This window comes from Arachis hypogaea, chromosome 6 (genome assembly GCF_003086295.3).
Source record: "Arachis hypogaea cultivar Tifrunner chromosome 6, arahy.Tifrunner.gnm2.J5K5, whole genome shotgun sequence".
Lineage (NCBI taxonomy): Eukaryota > Viridiplantae > Streptophyta > Magnoliopsida > Fabales > Fabaceae > Arachis > Arachis hypogaea.
In genome coordinates, this window is record NC_092041.1 from 62,422,519 (window position 1) to 62,445,544 (window position 23,026).

At 40.0% G+C, this 23,026-nt stretch overlaps 2 non-coding genes across 2 annotated transcripts; both read right to left on the minus strand.

Moving 5' to 3' along the window:
• Positions 1-8,492: 8,492 nt before the first annotated feature.
• On the minus strand, positions 8,493-8,600 carry LOC112700346 (small nucleolar RNA R71). The gene has a single exon (XR_003153254.1). It is a non-coding gene; the product is annotated as a small nucleolar RNA R71 (small nucleolar RNA).
• Positions 8,601-22,126: 13,526 nt separating this feature from the next.
• LOC112700347 (small nucleolar RNA R71) lies at positions 22,127-22,234 on the minus strand. The gene has a single exon (XR_003153255.1). It is a non-coding gene; the product is annotated as a small nucleolar RNA R71 (small nucleolar RNA).
• Between the last annotated feature and the right edge of the window lie 792 nt (positions 22,235-23,026).

Consider the following 23,026-nt stretch of genomic DNA (forward strand, 5'->3'; position numbering starts at 1 on the left):
TTTCCATTAGTTAGTTACATTTTGTAGAGAGAGAAGCTTCAACTTCTCTCTAGGATTTCACTCTCCATTGCAATTCTCCTTTGATTTTCTTTGGTGAGATCAATTGCTAATTCACTTTTTCTTTGGTACAAGTTGTAGATCTACTCTTCTCCTATTCTCAATGTGTTCTTTTGATTCATTCACTCTATATCTATGAATGCTTTGTTATTTTGATTTGTATCAATGAATTGAGATATTTTCATGTTCATTAATTGTAATTATTTGATTGTTGATGATTACTTGAGATAGATAGTTTGAATTCAATTCCTTTCTCTCAATTTCATAATGTCTCTTATGAATGCTCACGAAATGTTTGATGAAATGATAACCCTAGCTATGGAGTAGAATTCTCTTACTTGACTTAGGGGTTGAGTTATTGGAGACACTTGAGTAGTGGATATCAATTGTTGATTAGGAATTTAGAATTGCTAATTGACTTGGAGGTCACTAAAGCTAGACTTCCCAAGGGTTAGACTAGGACTTGGGACTCAAGTTAGTTATTTTCACTTGACTTTTTCTCCATAATTAGGTGTTAACTAAGTGAAGTAATAATCAATTGTTATCACAATTGAAGGAAGCTATAGTGATAGAACTTCCAAGGCTCACCCTTAGCCAAGGCTTTTATCTTAATTGATTGTTGCTTACTTTCGTTAGCTTGAATTCTTGCACTGACTCTCAAAACCACAAAAGACTTCCTAATCAATAATGTTCATTCTAAGGCAATTCCTAGGGAGGACGACTCGAGACTAATACTATCGGTTATAGATTTTAGAATTGTTTGATGCGAAATTTGCGTGTTGGTTAGACTATACTCACGATTGAATTTACTAATAGCTTCTATACCGACATAAAAATATCATTCATCACTTATCCCGAGTTGTCCAGGAGTCCCCAATTTGCGCTACCAAGGCCTTCATGGAGGATGCTAAATCTGAGTATGATAGGATTAAGGCTTTGAAGGACGAGCTGGATGCCAGGGTGTCTAAATTAGAGTTTGATGTTGAGAAGAAGAAGTCTCTCGAGCTACTACAGTGCAAGCGTCTGCCATCCTGGCCGAGGAGATGGCCAAGAAGTCCAAGGAGAGCTATACCCGCACATATGACGAGCTATTGGAAACTAAGGAGAAGCTTCAATCTCCGCAAGATGACTATGCCGAGCTTCAGGGCCATATGGTGAGCAGCATGACCGAGATGTTTGAGAATCTAAAGGCCCAGGTCTGGGTTCTTGCTCCCGAGCTTGACCTCACCTTATTTAGTATGGACAACATGGTGAAGGATGGCAAGATTGTGCATGCCCTTGATGATGAGGATGAGGGTCCTTCCCCTGCGCCCCCGGCCAAGTCTGCTGGAGCTTCAGCTTCTGTGACCCCTTCTGCCGAGGTGGTCCTTTCTGAGCCTGAGCCCGATGTCAACGTTTTGATTGGGTCGGATGGAGTTGATAATGCCGCCCCGATCTCAATCGTGCCTCCTCCTTCGAAGGATGTAGCTTCTGGAACAAACTTAGATCCTTTATAGTATCTCTTTTTATCTTGCTTTGGTAATTGTATAGTCCGACTTGTGGACCCATTAAACATTTTGGTATGTATGTGTGTTTGGGTGACTTTCTGACATTTTGCAAAGTTGCTTCTTAGCAACTTTTTGCCTTAAAAAAATTAAACTTTTTGACTCTCAGGTTGTCGTTTAGGCAGCTTTTAAGTCTTTAATGCTTTAATTTGTGTGGAATGATAAATTGACTTTGCGTGTGTCGATATACTTGTATTCGGGGGTTGTTTTTCAACCTTTTTGTTTGGAGGATACCGCTCTTCCGCCTTTATGTAGGTACCTTAGGTCTCCTTGGTTTGACGCCTTTGGAGGTGGCATTTCCCTTACGGGTTTCCCTTTTTGGCCTTCTAAACTATGCCTTTTTCTTTGGTTACCTTGCCGTCTTCTCTTTAGTCAGCTATATCGTCTTTATGACTAGCCGCCCGGGCTTCTTAGTCGAATTCCACTAACTTTACGTGTAAAACCCTTTTGGTCGACCTTCTTAGCCTTGTCTTGGGATTATCCTTTTTTAGTAGTATCTCTTTTCAGGAATTTTGTACCCTTTTAGCTAGGTTCTTCGGCCTTGAGCTTTTCGACCTTTGGACTTTTACTTATTCTCTTTTTTTTTTGTTTAGATCATATTTGTCTCTTTGGATCACCCCACTTTTTGTGTTGCCCTATATGCCTTTGCTATCCGGGCTTTTAGTCATATTCCAACAACTTTTTAGGTAGTGTTCAGATGGAGAACCTTTTTCTTTATAGTTTGTTTGAATGACTTTTTACCTTCTTCCAACTTGTGCTTTTGATTTTTAAGTGAAGACTTGTACCTTTCAGCTAAGCACTTTTAGCCTTGGTTTTTTAACCTTTATTTGGCCTTGACAAGATGTTTTTGTCCCTTTTTAATGATCCTTTCATTGGTCCGACTTCCCTATCGGGCCTTCTTAAGTTATTTTTAGTTAGGCCTCGTCAGGTCACTTTTCTGGGTTACTTTTTATAACCTCTTGCATTAACTTGCTTCTATCGCTTCACCTTGCCGACCTCTTTGTAATCGGGCGATGAATTTTTGCATTTTGTGAGCGTAGATTAATGCGTCTTCGTAGGAAACTTTTTAGGGAATTGATAACTTTTATTTGAATAATAATAAGATAAAAAATAAAAAGTGTGTACATGTGAGTGCTTACCCTTCTAGGTCGAGCAGTGTTTTAGATCTCTGCTTGGTGCTGATGATAATTTATACGCTTTTTGGCATTGTTTTTAGGTAGTTTTTAGTATATTTTAGTTACTTTTTGTTATATTTTTATTAGTTTTTATGAAAAAATTACATTTCTAGACTTTACTATGAGTTTGTGTGTTTTTCTGTAATTTCAGGTATTTTATGGCTGAAATTGAGGGATCTGAGCAAAAATCTGATTCAGAGGCTGAGAAAGGACTGGATATTCTGTTGGATTCTGACCCTCTTGTACTCGAAGTGGATTTGCTGGAGCTATAGAAGCCCAATTGGAGCGCTCTCAATCGCGTTGGAAAGTAGACATCTTTGGCTTTCCAGCAATATTAATAGTCCATACTTTGTCCGAGATTTGATGGCCCAAACTGGTGTTAAACGCTAGCGAGAGAGCCTTTTCTGACGTTAAACGCCAGAACTGGCACACTTCTTGGCGTTAAACGCCCATTTCGGCACCCAGGGTGGCGTTTAACTCCAATTTAAGGCATATGCACGTGAAAGCTTGGAAGCTCAGCCAAAACACTCACCAAGTGGGCCCCGAAAGTGGCTTTATGCACCATCTGCACCCAGTTACTCATTTTCTATAAACCTAAGTTACTAGTTTAGTATAAAAACTACCTTTAAGGATTCATTTTGTAACTCATGACATTTTTACATTTTATATTGTATCTTCTAAGGCATGAGTCTCTAGACCCCATAAGTGGGGGTGAGGAGCTCTGCTGTGTCTTAATGGATTAATGCAATTACTATTGTTTTCTATTCAATCACGCTTGATTTTATTCTGAGATACTCACTCATACTTCAAAATAGAGAATATGATGATCCGTGACACTCATCATTATCCTCAACCTTATGAACGCGTGCTTGACAACCACTCCCGTTCTATCTGAGCTCAACGTAGTCATTGGGTGAGAGCTTGAGTGCGTATCTCTTGGGTCTCTGATCTATGGACCGATTCCATGAGATTAGAACCTTCGTGATAGAGGATAGAACCAATTGGCAGCTGATGAGCGGATATTTTATACGCTTTTTGGTAGTGTTTTCATATAGTTTTCAGCATGTTTTATTCACTTTTTGTTGTAATTTTATTAGCTTTTATGCAAAAATCACATTTATGGATTTTACTATGAGTTGGTGTGTTTTTCTATAATTTCATATATTTTTTGGCTGAAATTGAGGGACCTGAGCAAAAATCTGATTCAGAGGCTGAAAAGGGACTGCAGATGCTGTTGGATTTTGACCCTCCTGCACTCGAAGTGGATTTTCTGGAGATACAAAAGCCCAATTGGAGTGCTCTCAATCGCGTTAGAAAGTAGACATCTATGGCTTTCCAGAAATATATAATAGTCCATACTTTGTTCGAGATTTGATGGCCCAAACTAGTGTCAAACGCTAGCGAGAGACCCTTTTTTGGCGTTAAACGCCAGAACTGGCACACTTCTTGGCGTTAAACGCCCATTTCGGCACCCAGGGTGGCGTTTAACTCCAATTTAAGGCATATGCACGTGAAAGCTTGGAAGCTCGGCCAAAACACTCACCAAGTGGGCCTCGAAAGTGGCTTTATGCACTATCTGCACCCAGTTACTCATTTTCTGTAAACCTAAGTTACTAGTTTAGTATAAAAACTACCTTTAGGGATTCATTTTGTAACTTATGACATTTTTACATTTTATATTGTATCTTCTAAGGCATGAGTCTCTAAACCCCATAAGTGGGGGTGAGCAGCTCTGCTGTGTCTCAATGGATTAATGCAATTACTATTATTTTCTATTCAATCACGCTTGATTTTATTCTGAGATACTCACTCGTACTTCAAAATAGAAAATATGATGATCCGTGACACTCATCATTATCCTCAACCTTATGAACGCATGCTTGACAACCACTCCCGTTCTATCTGAGCTCAACGTAGTTATTGGGCGAGGGCTTGAATGCGTATCTCTTGGGTCTCTGATCTATGGACCGAGTCCATGAGATTAGAACCTTCGTGATAGAGGCTAGAACCAATTGGCAGCTGTTGAGCGAATATTTTATACGCTTTTTGGTAGTGTTTTCATATAGTTTTTAGCTTGTTTTATTCACTTTTTGTTGTATTTTTATTAGCTTTTATGCAAAAATCACATTTATGGACTTTACTATGAGTTGGTGTGTTTTTCTATAGTTTCAGATATTTTCTGGCTGAAATTGAGGGACCTGAGCAAAAATCTGATTTAGAGGCTGAAAAAGGACTGCAGATGTTGTTGGATTTTGACCCTCCTGCACTCGAAGTGGATTTTCTGGAGCTACAGAAACCCAATTGGCACACTCTCAATCGCGTTGGAAAGTAGATATCTTTGGCTTTCTAGAAATATATAATTGTCCATACTTTTTTCGAGATTTGATGGGCCAAACTTGCATTTAAACGCCCACGAGAGACCCTTTTCTGGCGTAAAATGCCAGAACTGGCACCAAAGCTGGAGTTTAACGCCCAAACTAGCATCCAAACTAGTGTTTAACTCCAGAAATGGCACATGCACGTGAAAGCTAGGAAGCTCAGCCCAAATACTCACCAAGTGGGCCCCGGAAGTGGATTTCTGCACTCTCTGCATTTAGTTACTCATTCTCTGTAAACCTAGGTTACTAGTTTAGTATTAAAACTACTTTTAGAGATTTATTTTGTAACTTATGACATTTTGAAAAATCCTATTGTATCTTCTACATTATGAACCTCTAAACCCCATAGGTGGGGGTGAGGAGCTCTGCTGTGTTTCCATGGATTAATGCAATTACTACTGTTTTCTATTCAGTCACGTTTGCTTCTTTTCTAAGATACTCACACGTATTTCAACATGGAGAATGTGATGATCTGTGACACTCATCATCATTCCCTAACTTATGAACGCGTGCCTAACAACCACTTCCGTTCTACATGAGCTCAACATAGTCATTGGGTGACAGCTTGAGTGTGTATCTCTTGGGTTTCTAATCCACGAGTTTGACCTGCATCTCCTGAAAACAGAGCACTCAAACTCGTGAGATTTGAACCTTCGTGGTAGAGGCTAGAATCAATTGACAACATTCCTAAGATCCAAAAAGTCTAAACATTGGCTGTGGTATTCCGAGTAGGATCTGGGAAGGGATGACTGTGACAAGTTTCAAACTCGTGACTGTTGGGTGCAGTGATAGTGTGCAAAAGGATCAATGGATCTTATTCCAACACAAGTGAGAACCGACAGATGATTAGCCCTGCAGTGAGAACCGTAGCCGGACCATTTTCACTGAGAGGACGGATGGTAGCTATTGACAACGGTGATCCACCAACATAAAGCCTGCCAGAGAAAGAGCCATGCGCGTTTGGAGAAGAAGACAGTAGGAGAGCAGCGATTCAGAAGACAGAGCGTCTCCGGAACCTCAACCTATTCCTCATCACTGAATCACAAGTATCATTTATTTCATGTTCTTTTACTTTTTACAAATAAAACTAAGAATTGTTATTTATATCCTGGCTAAGAATAATAAGATAACCATAGCTTGCTTCATGCCGGAAATCTCCGTGGGATCGATGATAAACCACTATTTTATGGTTTATATTGTGTATAATTATGTGGTTTTATCATGATCCTAACCCACTTATTCATTAATTTAGCATGCATTTATATTTCCTTTCTGGAATTATTACATGGTTGAAAACTGCTTCATAGAGACTTTTTATTATGCATTTTAGTTCTCCTTTATCCCATTCGATGCCGTGATCTGTGTGTTAAGTGTTCAGGCTTTATAGGGCATGGATGAGTTGGAAATTAGAAGGGAAGCTAGCAAAAATGGAAGGAACACAAGAAATTGAGGAGACAACCAGCGAGAAGTGACTCGGCCGCATGGCTCACGCGTTCGTGCGGAAGAGGAGAAATCGCAGTGACGCGGCCGCATGGCTCACACGACCGCGCGGAAAGGGAAAGCACAAGTAACGCGGAGGCGTGGACGACGCAAACGCGTGGCACGGAAAAACGCAAATGACGCGTCCGCGTGGACGACGCGATCGCGAGACATGTGCGATCTGCATAATCTGCAGATTTCACTAGGGGCGATTTTGGGCCCTGTTTTAACCCAGTTCTCGGCCCAGAACAGCAGACTAGAGCCAGAGGACATGCAGAAACGAAGAACAACATTCATTCTACACAGTTTTGAGTTTTTAGATCTAGTTTTACTCCTCCTCTAGGTTTTCTCTCTACACAATTGATACTCTTAGGATGTTATTTTTCTATTACTTTTGCATTGGGATATTGAGAAGAGTCGTTACCTCATCAAGATTTCGTCATTCTAGTTCGTTTTCTTTACTTGGCTTTACTCTTCCATGTCCTTTGCTTTGTTAATTTTACCATTGGAATATTATTAGGATTTATTCAATATAAGGATTATTCTTATTTTAATTGGATTATTTTTAATTTCTATTTACAACGTCTTTCTTTAATTTCTTCTCGTATGTTATGAATTTTGCATTTACAATGAGCGAGTAGTTCCCTAACTTGATGGGGAGTTGATTGAAAGGAACCTATTGAGTTGGAAGGCTTGAAAGAGAGATTGTAATTGGGTTTACTGTTGGATTGCCTCCTAGTCACTAACACCAATCCCTTTTAATTAAGTGGATTGCAATTTGTGAACAGACGTAGCATTCCAACTTGTTTGACTTTCCTTTGCTTAGTAAAGGATAACAAAACAGAATAACTTTTAATTATCAATTAATCTTGAGAGTATTCCAACTATAATAGGGATTCCAACTAATCAACTCCTAGTCAAGGCCTTTATTTACATTGTTCAAATTCATCAATTTAATTTCCTGTTATTCAACTCAAACCTTTTTGAAAACATCTGATTAATAAAATAGCACACCTTTCTGCAACTCGTCGGGAGACGACCTAGGATTCATACTCCCAGTATTTAAAATTTGAATTTCTGTGACATATTTCTAAATTGATATGTGGATTTTCGGTGAGTTAAGAACTATACTTGCAACGTACACATTTTAATAATTTTTTTAATTCACCAATTTTCGCTGCATCAATTTTTGGCGCCGTTGCCGGGGAGTTGCAACAGTGTGTTAATTTATTGATTGGTATTTATTTCTATTGCAATTTTTTTTCTTTTCATTCTATCACTATGAACTGCACGTTTCTTTCGTTAAATGACGCGTTCGCTTCTTGATCCAAGCTTGCCAGCATTTGACCCTGAAATTGAAAGAACTATTTCGCATATAAGGCGAGCAAGGCGTAGGCGACTCCTCTTTGAGGACGAACCTGAACCGTCATTTAAGGAAGAAACAACCCCCCTTTTCTACTGATCCAGTTCATTTACGTGCAGGTGACATGGCAGCACCTAGAAGAGTCACCATCCAATAAGAAGGAGCCCCTGATTTTACGCTCCAACCGTTCCAGGCGCACCACCCAGCAGTAGCTATAGATTTTGAAATAAAATCTTCACTACTCAACTTGATGCCCAAATTTCATGGCTTACCTGCTCAAGAGCCTATCAAGCATCTCATGGATTTCCAAACCGCTTGCTCTACTGTTAAGCATGATAGAGCTGATGAAATCTCTATTCTATTAAAAGCCTTCCCGTTTTCTCTGGAAGGAAAGGCAAGAGAGTGGTACTACACTCAGCCCAGAGAAACTATTTCCAACTGGGATACACTTAGGAGAGAATTTCTGGATAAATTTTTTCCAGCTAAAGTTGCTGATAAGCTAAGAAAGGACATGTCTATGATCGTCCAGGACGAATTTGAAACCCTCTATGAATACTTGGAACGCTTCAATACACTTCAAAATGCATGTCCCCATCATATGATTGACAAGATAGTCTTACTCGGTTACTTTACATAGGGTCTGAGACCTCAAGATAGGACCATACTGGAAGGTGCTTGCAATGGTTCTATAAAAAAGCACAAGACTACGGACGAAGCATGGCAATTGATCAGAGACTTAGCTGGCTCTACTAGGAATCATTGGCAGAGACAAAGTCAGTCAAGAGCTGTTGTGAAGGTATCCACTAATACAGAGACTACCACTATAGCCCAGAATCTATGTGAAATTACTAACTTGCTGAAGCAGATGCAACTGAATCAATAACAACCTCAGCAAGTTCAGCCTTCTCCACCACAGCACAGCTAGCAGTTAGTCCCACAAAGAGTGTGTGGCATCTGTGCAGATTATAGTTACTATACCGATGAGTGTCCGCAGCTCCAACCAGAAGACAATACTGTAGCAGCCACTCACAACTTTTATGACTGCTCCAATCAAGGGTACAATCAAGGTGGCAACTATAACCAAGGATGGCAGGATAATTCCAACCAAGGCTGGAGAGACAATTCTAACCTGGGTTGGAGGGACAATTCTAACAGAGGAGGCAAAGATAACTGTTCCGAGGGTTACCTGAAACGTGTAGCTCGGTCGTCTGGAAAGACCCGAGGTGGGGGTTCAGGGACCCGAGCTTGATATGTAGAGTGGTTGGTGGTTGTACCTGCAATGACACTCCGATGCTTAAGTTAGCATGGGTCCAAGCAGATATGTGTAGAATGTGGAATGAATGCCATACCTGGGTGCTCCAGTGTATTTATAGTAGTTGGCCGCGATCTTCCCTGGATAAGATATTCTTATCTTATCTTATCTTTGGGAGTTTTATCTCTATCTTTGTGGAACCGCCTTTTCTAGGCCTTTTCGGCCTTTAGCTTTTGGGCTGCGTTCCTTTTGATGGGCCTTCCTTGCTTTATTTGTCCGAGGTCCGACCTGTAGGTGTAAGCCTTAGGGCGAGGTCGGACCTTTTTATGGGTTTGCCGAGTTGGGGGAGCTCGGTCAGGGTATGAACAATAACAATGGAAATCAGAGGTGGAATAACAATAACAACAGGCAGCAGAATCCACTTCCGGGGCCCACTTGGTGTGTGCTTGGGCTGAGCTTGATCTTTACACGTGCAGAGGCTGCTTTTGGAGTTGAACACCAAGTTGTAACGTGTTTTTGGCGTTAAACTCTGGTTCGTGACGTGTTTCTGGTGTTTGACTCCAGAATGCACCATGGAACTGGCGTTGAGTGCCAGTTTGCGTCGTCTAATCTCGAATAAAGTATGGACTATTATATATTGCTTGAAAGCTCTGGATGTCTACTTTCCAACGCGGTTAAGAGCGTGCCATTTGGAGTTCTGTATCCCCGTAAAATCCATTTTGAGTGCAGGGAGGTCAGAATCCAACAGCATCAGCAGTCCTTTGTCAGCCTCCTTATCAGAGTTTTGCTCAGGTCCCTCAATTTCAGCCAGAAAATACCTAAAATCACAGAAAAATACACAAAATCATAGTAAAGTCCAGAAATGTGAATTTTACATAAAAGCTAATGAAGACATCCCTAAAAATAACTAGATCTTACTAAAAACTACCTAAAAACAATGCCAAAAAGCGTGTAAATTATCCGCTCATCAGTGCTCCAGTGTATTTATAATGGTGTAGAGTGACCTTTCCGGAGATAAGATAGTTATCTTATCTTATCTTATCTTATCTTTGAGTGAGGTCATCTTATCTTCAAGGGAACCACCCTTATCTCTATAGGCTTGGACTGCCTTAGGATTTGGGTCGTGTTCCTTTATTTGGGCCCTTCGTTGGGCTTTCTTGGCAATTTGGCCGAGCTCTTTGAGAAGAGGTCGGGTAGCTTGACCTGAGGAGGTTGGTCATCTAGTTGCTAGTCATCCTGGGTCGGACAGCTCGACTCAGGGTATGAACACTTTCATATACAAAATCATTTTTATCATTAATCTCCTAACTAAGATTTACAAGGTAACCATAACTTGCTTCAAGCCGACAATCTCCGTCGGATCGACCCTTACTCACGTAAGGTATTTCTTGGACGACCCAGTACACTTGCTGGTTAGTTGTGCGAAGTTGTGAAAAGTGTGAATCACATATCTTTGTTTTTCTTCCTAAGTAACCTCTTTCTCATGCTTACTTGTTTGTTTTCCTTTCTCTTTATTTTTCTAATTTTCATGGGTATTGTGGGTAGAGATTCCTTTTACATTGGTGGGTTAGTTTATTACACTTGATTTTCTTGCAAATGTGGTGCTCTATGATGATTGATATTGCCTTGTGGGATTCTACATTACCCTATTTCCTCTATTTGTTCATTATTTAAGGGGTGCACACCAAGTGTTTGATGAAAGATATACATGACTTTTTGAGTCAAATTTGACTTAGTGCTTCCTACTTAGTGTTCTTTCTCACTCACTTGCTTATTCTTATGTGCATTGAGCATGTCATACTTAGTGTTATGGTCGCCAGTGTTCCTCGTGAGACTAGGGATCGGAGGGCCACAATCCCGGTTGATGGTGATATTATTCCAACCGAGAAATATCTCAAGCCCCCGACAGACACCGGGAACTTTGACATGGCCATGCCCGCAAGCATCCGACTACTTCATCCGCACCACCTAAATCATCCCACCAGTGCATTGAGAATCTTTACAAGAAGGTGGATCATTATGAACGCGCAACCAATGCCAGTATGCTTATGTGAAGAAACTTCTAAGTGTTGTCACCCCACCTATGGAGGAACCCGATATTTCCACATCTACCGCAACATCAAGTGAAGATAACAGTGATGAGGGAGATGATGGACATTCTGGAGCCGGTCTCCTATTACGCATCACGTATAGCACGGGGGACCATACTAAGTTTTAAGTGTGGGGAGGTCGGTCGACCGATCTCCATAGGTAACACCAAATAAATTTTGAATCTCTTTTGTTGATTAGGATAGGTTGCATGATTAGATTTTGTTCTTTTCACACCATTTGCATGATAGTATGTCTTGTTAGGTCTACTTGGTAGAGCAATGACCTATTTCCCGAGAAACCAGGAACCTTAGGGCAATCCCAATAATTTTGAAAAATTTTCTTGATGCTAAACTTGTTTGAAGGTTGTAAATTGGAACATGGACTTTGAATTGAGAACACAATCAAGGGAGTTTTGAGCCTAACTGCGTGGCTACATCTTATAGCTACTTATATCCCTTCTTGTGTATATGTTGTTCTCTCTCTATGATTGTGATCCTTAATTTGTTTGACTCTATATGTCTATTGTTGTATGTGTGAATGCATGTATATGATTGAGGCCATTAATTCACTTAGCCACTTGCCCGTGGCCTTACCTTATAAACAACCTTTGCAACCAACTTTGAGCCTACGTTTAACCCACTCTTAATTTTAGCACAATACAAGCCAAAAGCAAAAAATCATGAATGTCCCTATTTGAATCTTTGATTAGCTTAGGCTAGTGTATGTGTCATTCAATTGTGGGGAAACCGAGGGAGGGGACATTGGTTGAGGTAAGAGCATGTTGTTGTGTGTTATGAAATATTGGGAAGTGGACACATACTCATGTATTGATTAAAAATGTGGACCGTATGCATTGACAACAAAAACAAAAGAAGAGGAAGAATGAATAATGAAGAAGAAAGAAAAAAATTTAGTAGAAAAAAAGAGAGAGAAAAAAGAAGTAGAAAAGAAAGAAATAAAAAAAAGGGACGAAAATGCCCCAAAACAAGACTCAATAATAATCAATGCATATGTGTAGTAATCAAAAGTGAATGCATGAGTATGTGAAAGAGTGAGAAATGGGTAGTTAGGCTAGTACATATTGTATAGGATATTATATAGGTTAGGTAGGAAGCTTAAGTTAATCAAAGGATTCAAATTTTAGTCCACTTAGCCAAATATATAACCTACCTTTACCCTAACCCCATTACAACCTAAGGAAAGACCTCATAATATGTGTATGCATGCATAGAACAATTATTGATTGTTAGAGGAAGAACAAATTTTGGAAAAGCATGAAGTAGAGGAGAATTGAGTGATTAACCCTATACACCGAGCGAATTGAGTGAAAACACTTCCGGTGAGGGTTTGAAGCCCAATTCCTTGTTTCCGGCTCTCGTGAGTGTTCTTCATGCAAGTTGTGCACATTTCACCTTGATGATTAAAAATTGGTAGAGTTCACGCATTACCTATCATCTTGCCCTATGTGCTTCTATGTATGTTCTAGGAAGATTGAGTTATTTTTGACCAAGTAGATAGTAGCATCCATCTTAGTTGCATTCATGTAAGTAGATTGCATCTCATGAATCTCATTCTCTTATGATTCTTTGGTCTTTTGCTTTCCTTTAGCATGAGGACATGCTATAGTCTAAATGTCGGGAGGTTGATAAAACCCATTTTTAGGGTTTATCTTGTATAGATTTTGAGGGTTTTATCCATGATCTTTCACACTTATTCATATAAAAATGTATGATTTTGTGTTCCTCTCCCAATTTTGCCTCATGAATAAAAACATGTTTCTTTTGCATTGCATTAGATATATTTTAATCCTCCTTTATTACCATTCGATGTCGTGATCCATGCGTTAAGTGATTTCAAAGATTATAGGGCTAAGATGGCTTGGGGGAGAGGATGGAAGCATGCATAAAGGGAAGGTGCTGAAAATTGAATCTTTGGAATTTTGAGCAAGGACGCGCATGCGCACCTGGCACGTACGCGCGGATGCGCGCCGTTGTGACCAGTGCGAGGGAGCCGAAGCCAAAAGCCGACGTATTTAGCGGCTGAGCCAGAGCCTCAAGGGACACGCCCGGGTACCTTACGCCGGCGCGCGGATTGCTAAAGCCCCAGGGAGGCGTACGCGTGCTGTGCATGTACGCATCAATGGTCGCACATGATTTTTAATAAGAAAACGTGACCAGCGATTTCAGGTAGTTACTAACCTTGTTTTGGGGCAGAGTTCTGGCGGGAGAAGCATAAGAAGACCAAGGATTGAAGGGCTTGGGATCCATTCACTCATTTTTACATATTTTCTTGATATTTTCCATTACTTAGTTACATTTTGTAGAGAGAGAAGCTTCAACTTCTCTCTAGGATTTCACTCTCCATTGCAATTCTCCTTTGATTTTCTTTGGTGAGATCAATTGCTAATTCACTTTTTCTTTGGTACAAGTTGTAGATCTACTCTTCTCCTATTCTCAATGTGTTCTTTTGATTCATTCACTCTATATCTATGAATGCTTTGTTATTTTGATTTGTATCAATGAATTGAGATATTTTCATGTTCATTAATTGTAATTATTTGATTGTTGATGATTACTTGAGATAGATAGTTTGAATTCAATTCCTTTCTCTCAATTTCATAATGTCTCTTATGAATGCTCACGAAATGTTTGATGAAATGATAACCCTAGCTATGGAGTAGAATTCTCTTACTTGACTTAGGGGTTGAGTTATTGGAGACACTTGAGTAGTGGATATCAATTGTTGATTAGGAATTTAGAATTGCTAATTGACTTGGAGGTCACTAAAGCTAGACTTCCCAAGGGTTAGACTAGGACTTGGGACTCAAGTTAGTTATTTTCACTTGACTTTTTCAACATAATTAGGTGTTAACTAAGTGAAGTAATAATCAATTGTTATCACAATTGAAGGAAGCTATAGTGATAGAACTTCCAAGGCTCACCCTTAGCCAAGGCTTTTATCTTAATTGATTGTTGCTTACTTTCGTTAGCTTGAATTCTTGCACTGACTCTCAAAACCACAAAAGACTTCCTAATCAATAATGTTCATTCTAAGGCAATTCCTAGGGAGGACGACTCGAGACTAATACTATCGGTTATAGATTTTAGAATTGTTTGATGCGAAATTTGCGTGTTGGTTAGACTATACTCACGATTGAATTTACTAATAGCTTCTATACCGACATAAAAATATCATTCATCACTTATCCCGAGTTGTCCAGGAGTCCCCAATTTGCGCTACCAAGGCCTTCATGGAGGATGCTAAATCTGAGTATGATAGGATTAAGGCTTTGAAGGACGAGCTGGATGCCAGGGTGTCTAAATTAGAGTTTGATGTTGAGAAGAAGAAGTCTCTCGAGCTACTACAGTGCAAGCGTCTGCCATCCTGGCCGAGGAGATGGCCAAGAAGTCCAAGGAGAGCTATACCCGCACATATGACGAGCTATTGGAAACTAAGGAGAAGCTTCAATCTCCGCAAGATGACTATGCCGAGCTTCAGGGCCATATGGTGAGCAGCATGACCGAGATGTTTGAGAATCTAAAGGCCCAGGTCTGGGTTCTTGCTCCCGAGCTTGACCTCACCTTATTTAGTATGGACAACATGGTGAAGGATGGCAAGATTGTGCATGCCCTTGATGATGAGGATGAGAGTCCTTCCCCTGCGCCCCCGGCCAAGTCTGCTGGAGCTTCAGCTTCTGTGACCCCTTCTGCCGAGGTGGTCCTTTCTGAGCCTGAGCCCGATGTCAACGTTTTGATTGGGTCGGATGGAGTTGATAATGCCGCCCCGATCTCAATCGTGCCTCCTCCTTCGAAGGATGTAGCTTCTGGAACAAACTTAGATCCTTTATAGTATCTCTTTTTATCTTGCTTTGGTAATTGTATAGTTCGACTTGTGGACCCATTAAACATTTTGGTATGTATGTGTGTTTGGGTGACTTTCTGACATTTTGCAAAGTTGCTTCTTAGCAACTTTTTGCCTTAAAAAAATTAAACTTTTTGACTCTCAGGTTGTCGTTTAGGCAGCTTTTAAGTCTTTAATGCTTTAATTTGTGTGGAATGATAAATTGACTTTGCGTGTGTCGATATACTTGTATTCGGGGGTTGTTTTTCAACCTTTTTGTTTGGAGGATACCGCTCTTCCGCCTTTATGTAGGTACCTTAGGTCTCCTTGGTTTGACGCCTTTGGAGGTGGCATTTCCCTTACGGGTTTCCCTTTTTGGCCTTCTAAACTATGCCTTTTTCTTTGGTTACCTTGGCGTCTTCTCTTTAGTCAGCTATATCGTCTTTATGACTAGCCGCCCGGGCTTCTTAGTCGAATTCCACTAACTTTACGTGTAAAACCCTTTTGGTCGACCTTCTTAGCCTTGTCTTGGGATTATCCTTTTTTAGTAGTATCTGTTTTCAGGAATTTTGTACCCTTTTAGCTAGGTTCTTCGGCCTTGAGCTTTTCGACCTTTGGACTTTTACTTATTCTCTTTTTTTTTTGTTTAGATCATATTTGTCTCTTTGGATCACCCCACTTTTTGTGTTGCCCTATATGCCTTTGCTATCCGGGCTTTTAGTCATATTCCAACAACTTTTTAGGTAGTGTTCAGATGGAGAACCTTTTTCTTTATAGTTTGTTTGAATGACTTTTTACCTTCTTCCAACTTGTGCTTTTGATTTTTAAGTGAAGACTTGTACCTTTCAGCTAAGCACTTCTAGCCTTGGTTTTTTAACCTTTATTTGGCCTTGACAAGATGTTTTTGTCCCTTTTTAATGATCCTTTCATTGGTCCGACTTCCCTATCGGGCCTTCTTAAGTTATTTTTAGTTAGGCCTCGTCAGGTCACTTTTCTGGGTTACTTTTTACAACTTCTTGCATTAACTTGCTTCTATCGCTTCACCTTGCCGACCTCTTTGTAATCGGGCGATGAATTTTTGCATTTTGTGAGCGTAGATTAATGCGTCTTCGTAGGAAACTTTTTAGGGAATTGATAACTTTTATTTGAATAATAATAAGATAAAAAATAAAAAGTGTGTACATGTGAGTGCTTACCCTTCTAGGTCGAGCAGTGTTTTAGATCTCTGCTTGGTGCTGATGATAATTTATACGCTTTTTGGCATTGTTTTTAGGTAGTTTTTAGTATATTTTAGTTACTTTTTGTTATATTTTTATTAGTTTTTATGAAAAAATTACATTTCTAGACTTTACTATGAGTTTGTGTGTTTTTCTGTAATTTCAGGTATTTTATGGCTGAAATTGAGGGATCTGAGCAAAAATCTGATTCAGAGGCTGAGAAAGGACTGGATATTCTGTTGGATTCTGACCCTCTTGTACTCGAAGTGGATTTGCTGGAGCTATAGAAGCCCAATTGGAGCGCTCTCAATCGCGTTGGAAAGTAGACATCTTTGGCTTTCCAGCAATATTTAATAGTCCATACTTTGTTCGAGATTTGATGGCCCAAACTGGTGTTAAACGCTAGCGAGAGAGCCTTTTCTGACGTTAAACGCCAGAACTGGCACACTTCTTGGCGTTAAACGCCCATTTCGGCACCCAGGGTGGCGTTTAACTCCAATTTAAGGCATATGCACGTGAAAGCTTGGAAGCTCAGCCAAAACACTCACCAAGTGGGCCCCGAAAGTGGCTTTATGCACCATCTGCACCCAGTTACTCATTTTCTATAAACCTAAGTTACTAGTTTAGTATAAAAACTACCTTTAGGGATTCATTTTGTAACTCATGACATTTTTACATTTTATATTGTATCTTCTAAGGCATGAGTCTCTAAACCCCATAAGTGGGGGTGAGGAGCTCTGCTGTGTCTTAATGGATTAATGCAATTACTATTGTTTTCTATTCAATCACGCTTGATTTTATTCTGAGATACTCACTCATACTTCAAAATAGAGAATATGATGATCCGTGACACTCATCATTATCCTCAACCTTATGAACGCGTGCTTGACAACCACTCCCGTTCTATCTGAGCTCAACGTAGTCATTGGGTGAGAGCTTGAGTGCGTATCTCTTGGGTCTCTGATCTATGGACCGATTCCATGAGATTAGAACCTTCGTGATAGAGGCTAGAACCAATTGGCAGCTGATGAGCGGATATTTTATACGCTTTTTGGTAGTGTTTTCATATAGTTTTCAGCATGTTTTATTCACTTTTTGTTGTATTTTTATTAGCTTTTATGCAAAAATCACATTTATGGATTTTACTATGAGTTGGTGTGTTTTTCTATAATTTCAGATATTTTTTGGCTGAAATTGAGGGACCTGAGCAAAAATCTGATTCAGAGGCTGAAAAGGGACTGCAGATGCTGTTGGATTTTGACCCTCCTGCACTCGAAGTGGATTTTCTGGAGATACAAAAGCCCAAGTGGAGTGCTCTCAATCGCGTTGGAAAGTAGACATCTTTGGCTTTCCAGAAATATATAATAGTCCATACTTTGTTCGAGATTTGATGGCCCAAACTAGTGTCAAACGCTAGCGAGAGACCCTTTTTTGGCGTTAAACGCCAGAACTGGCACACTTCTTGGCGTTAAATGCCCATTTCGGCACCCAGGGTGGCGTTTAACTCAAATTTAAGGCATATGCACGTGAAAGCTTGGAAGCTCGGCCAAAACACTCACCAAGTGGGCCTCGAAAGTGGCTTTATGCACTATCTGCACCCAGTTACTCATTTTCTGTAAACCTAAGTTACTAGTTTAGTATAAAAACTACCTTTAGGGATTCATTTTGTAACTTATGACATTTTTACATTTTATATTGTATCTTCTAAGGCATGAGTCTCTAAACCCCATAAGTGGGGTGAGCAGCTCTGCTGTGTCTCAATGGATTAATGCAATTACTATTATTTTCTATTCAATCACGCTTGATTTTATTCTGAGATACTCACTCGTACTTCAAAATAGAAAATATGATGATCCGTGACACTCATCATTATCCTCAACCTTATGAACGCATGCTTGACAACCACTCCCGTTCTATCTGAGCTCAACGTAGTCATTGGGCGAGGGCTTGAATGCGTATCTCTTGGGTCTCTGATCTATGGACCGAGTCCATGAGATTAGAACCTTCGTGATAGAGGCTAGAACCAATTGGCAGCTGTTGAGCGAATATTTTATACGCTTTTTGGTAGTGTTTTCATATAGTTTTTAGCTTGTTTTATTCACTTTTTGTTGTATTTTTATTAGCTTTTATGCAAAAATCACATTTATGGACTTTACTATAAGTTGGTGTGTTTTCTATAGTTTCAGATATTTTCTGGCTGAAATTGAGGGACCTGAGCAAAAATCTGATTTAGAGGCTGAAAAATGACTGCAGATGCTGTTGGATTTTGACCCTCCTGCACTCGAAGTGGATTTTCTGGAGCTACAGAAACCCAATTGGCACACTCTCAATCGCGTTGGAAAGTAGATATCTTTGGCTTTCTAGAAATATATAATTGTCCATACTTTTTTCGAGATTTGATGGGCCAAACTTGCATTTAAACGCCCACGAGAGACCCTTTTCTGGCGTAAAATGCCAGAACTGGCACCAAAGCTGGAGTTTAACGCCCAAACTAGCATCCAAACTAGTGTTTAACTCCAGAAATGGCACATGCACGTGAAAGCTAGGAAGCTCAGCCCAAATACTCACCAAGTGGGCCCCGGAAGTGGATTTCTGCACTCTCTGCATTTAGTTACTCATTCTCTGTAAACCTAGGTTACTAGTTTAGTATTAAAACTACTTTTAGAGATTTATTTTGTAACTTATGACATTTTGAAAAATCCTATTGTATCTTCTACATTATGAACCTTTAAACCCCATAGGTGGGGGTGAGGAGCTCTGCTGTGTTTCCATGGATTAATGCAATTACTACTGTTTTCTATTCAGTCACGTTTGCTTCTTTTCTAAGATACTCACACGTATTTCAACATGGAGAATGTGATGATCTGTGACACTCATCATCATTCCCTAACTTATGAACGCGTGCCTAACAACCACTTCCGTTCTACATGAGCTCAACATAGTCATTGGGTGACAGCTTGAGTGTGTATCTCTTGGGTTTCTAATCCACGAGTTTGACCTGCATCTCCTGAAAACAGAGCACTCAAACTCGTGAGATTTGAACCTTCGTGGTAGAGGCTAGAATCAATTGACAACATTCCTAAGATCCAAAAAGTCTAAACATTGGCTGTGGTATTTCGAGTAGGATCTGGGAAGGGATGACTGTGACAAGTTTCAAACTCGTGACTGTTGGGTGCAGTGATAGTGTGCAAAAGGATCAATGGATCTTATTCCAACACAAGTGAGAACCGACAGATGATTAGCCCTGCAGTGAGAACCGTAGCCGGACCATTTTCACTGAGAGGACGGATGGTAGCTATTGACAACGGTGATCCACCAATATAAAGCCTGCCAGAGAAAGAGCCATGCGCGTTTGGAGAAGAAGACAGTAGGAGAGCAGCGATTCAGAAGACAGAGCGTCTCCGGAACCTCAACCTATTCCTCATCACTGAATCACAAGTATCATTTATTTCATGTTCTTTTACTTTTTACAAATAAAACTAAGAATTGTTATTTATATCCTGACTAAGAATAATAAGATAACCATAGCTTGCTTCATGCCGGAAATCTCCGTGGGATCGATGATAAACCACTATTTTATGGTTTATATTGTGTATAATTATGTGGTTTTATCATGATCCTAACCCACTTATTCATTAATTTAGCATGCATTTATATTTCCTTTCTGGAATTATTACATGGTTGAAAACTGCTTCCTAGAGACTTTTTATTATGCATTTTAGTTCTCCTTTATCCCATTCGATGCCGTGATCTGTGTGTTAAGTGTTCAGGTTTTATAGGGCATGGATGAGTTGGAAATTAGAAGGGAAGCTAGCAAAAATGGAAGGAACACAAGAAATTGAGGAGACAACCAGCGAGAAGTGACTCGGCCGCATGGCTCACGCGTTCGCGCGGAAGAGGAGAAATCGCGGTGACGCGGCCGCATGGCTCACACGACCGCGCGGAAAGGGAAAGCACAAGTAACGCGGAGGCGTGGACGACGCGAACGCGTGGCACGGAAAAACGCAAATGACGCGTCCGCGTGGACGACGCGATCGCGTGACATGTGCGATCTGCATAATCTGCAGATTTCACTAGGGGCGATTTTGGGCCCTGTTTTAACCCAGTTCTCGGCCCAGAACAGCAGACTAGAGCCAGAGGACATGCAGAAACGAAGAACAACATTCATTCTACACAGTTTTGAGTTTTTAGATCTAGTTTTACTCCTCCTCTAGGTTTTCTCTCTACACAATTGATACTCTTAGGATGTTATTTTTCTATTACTTTTGCATTGGGATATTGAGAAGAGTCGTTACCTCATCAAGATTTCGTCATTCTAGTTCGTTTTCTTTACTTGGCTTTACTCTTCCATGTCCTTTGCTTTGTTAATTTTACCATTGGAATATTATTAGGATTTATTCAATATAAGGATTATTCTTATTTTAATTGGATTATTTTTAATTTCTATTTACAACGTCTTTCTTTAATTTCTTCTCGTACGTTATGAATTTTGCATTTACAATGAGCGAGTAGTTCCCTAACTTGATGGGGAGTTGATTGAAAGGAACCTATTGAGTTGGAAGGCTTGAAAGAGAGATTGTAATTGGGTTTACTGTTGGATTGCCTCCTAGTCACTAACACCAATCCCTTTTAATTAAGTGGATTGCAATTTGTGAACAGACGTAGCATTCCAACTTGTTTGACTTTCCTTTGCTTAGTAAAGGATAACAAAACAGAATAACTTTTAATTATCAATTAATCTTGAGAGTATTCCAACTATAATAGGGATTCCAACTAATCAACTCCTAGTCAAGGCCTTTATTTACATTGTTCAAATTCATCAATTTAATTTCCTGTTATTCAACTCAAACCTTTTTGAAAACATCTGATTAATAAAATAGCACACCTTTCTGCAACTCGTCGGGAGACGACCTAGGATTCATACTCCCAGTATTTAAAATTTGAATTTCTGTGACATATTTCTAAATTGATATGTGGATTTCCGGTGAGTTAAGAACTATACTTGCAACGTACACATTTTAATAATTTTTTTAATTCACCAATTTTCGCTGCATCAATTTTTGGCGCCGTTGCCGGGGAGTTGCAACAGTGTGTTAATTTATTGATTGGTATTTATTTCTATTGCAATTTTTTTTCTTTTCATTCTATCACTATGAATTGCACGTTTCTTTCGTTAAATGACTCGTTCGCTTCTTGATCCAAGCTTGCCAGCATTTGACCCTGAAATTGAAAGAACTATTTCGCATATAAGGCGAGCAAGGCGTAGGCGACTCCTCTTTGAGGACGAACCTGAACCGTCATTTAAGGAAGAAACAACCCCCCTTTTCTACTGATCCAGTTCATTTACGTGCAGGTGACATGGCAGCACCTAGAAGAGTCACCATCCAGTAGGAAGGAGCCCCTGATTTTACGCTCCAACCGTTCCAGGCGCACCACCCAGCAGTAGCTATAGATTTTGAAATAAAATCTTCACTACTCAACTTGATGCCCAAATTTCATGGCTTACCTGCTCAAGAGCCTATCAAGCATCTCATGGATTTCCAAACCGCTTGCTCTACTGTTAAGCATGATAGAGCTGATGAAATCTCTATTCTATTAAAAGCCTTCCCGTTTTCTCTGGAAGGAAAGGCAAGAGAGTGGTACTACACTCAGCCCAGAGAAACTATTTCCAACTGGGATACACTTAGGAGAGAATTTCTGGATAAATTTTTTCCAGCTAAAGTTGTTGATAAGCTAAGAAAGGACATGTCTATGATCGTCCAGGACGAATTTGAAACCCTCTATGAATACTTGGAACGCTTCAATACACTTCAAAATGCATGTCCCCATCATATGATTGACAAGATAGTCTTACTCGGTTACTTTACATAGGGTCTGAGACCTCAAGATAGGACCATACTAGAAGGTGCTTGCAATGGTTCTATAAAAAAGCACAAGACTACGGACGAAGCATGGCAATTGATCAGAGACTTAGCTGGCTCTACTAGGAATCATTGGCAGAGACAAAGTCAGTCAAGAGCTATTATGAAGGTATCCACTAATACAGAGACTACCACTATAGCCCAGAATCTATGTGAAATTACTAACTTGCTGAAGCAGATGCAACTGAATCAATAACAACCTCAGCAAGTTCAGCCTTCTCCACCACAGCACAGCTAGCAGTTAGTCCCACAAAGAGTGTGTGGCATCTGTGCAGATTATAGTTACTATACCGATGAGTGTCCGCAGCTCCAACCAGAAGACAATACTGTAGCAGCCACTCACAACTTTTATGACTGCTCCAATCAAGGGTACAATCAAGGTGGCAACTATAACCAAGGATGGCAGGATAATTCCAACCAAGGCTGGAGAGACAATTCTAACCTGGGTTGGAGGGACAATTCTAACAGAGGAGGCAAAGATAACAATGGAAATCAGAGGTGGAATAACAATAACAACAGGCAGCAGAATCAACCTTACTACAAGCCATTGATCAGAGACATCAGGCTATGAAAGATAATATTAAAGCAACTCTGAATACTTTCGCTTCTACTTTACAAACTCTCGTCTCACAGATGGGATCAATGCAAAATTCCAGTAACCAGTCCTCAAGCTCTGGTGGACTCCCCTCTCAACCATTCCCCAACCCAA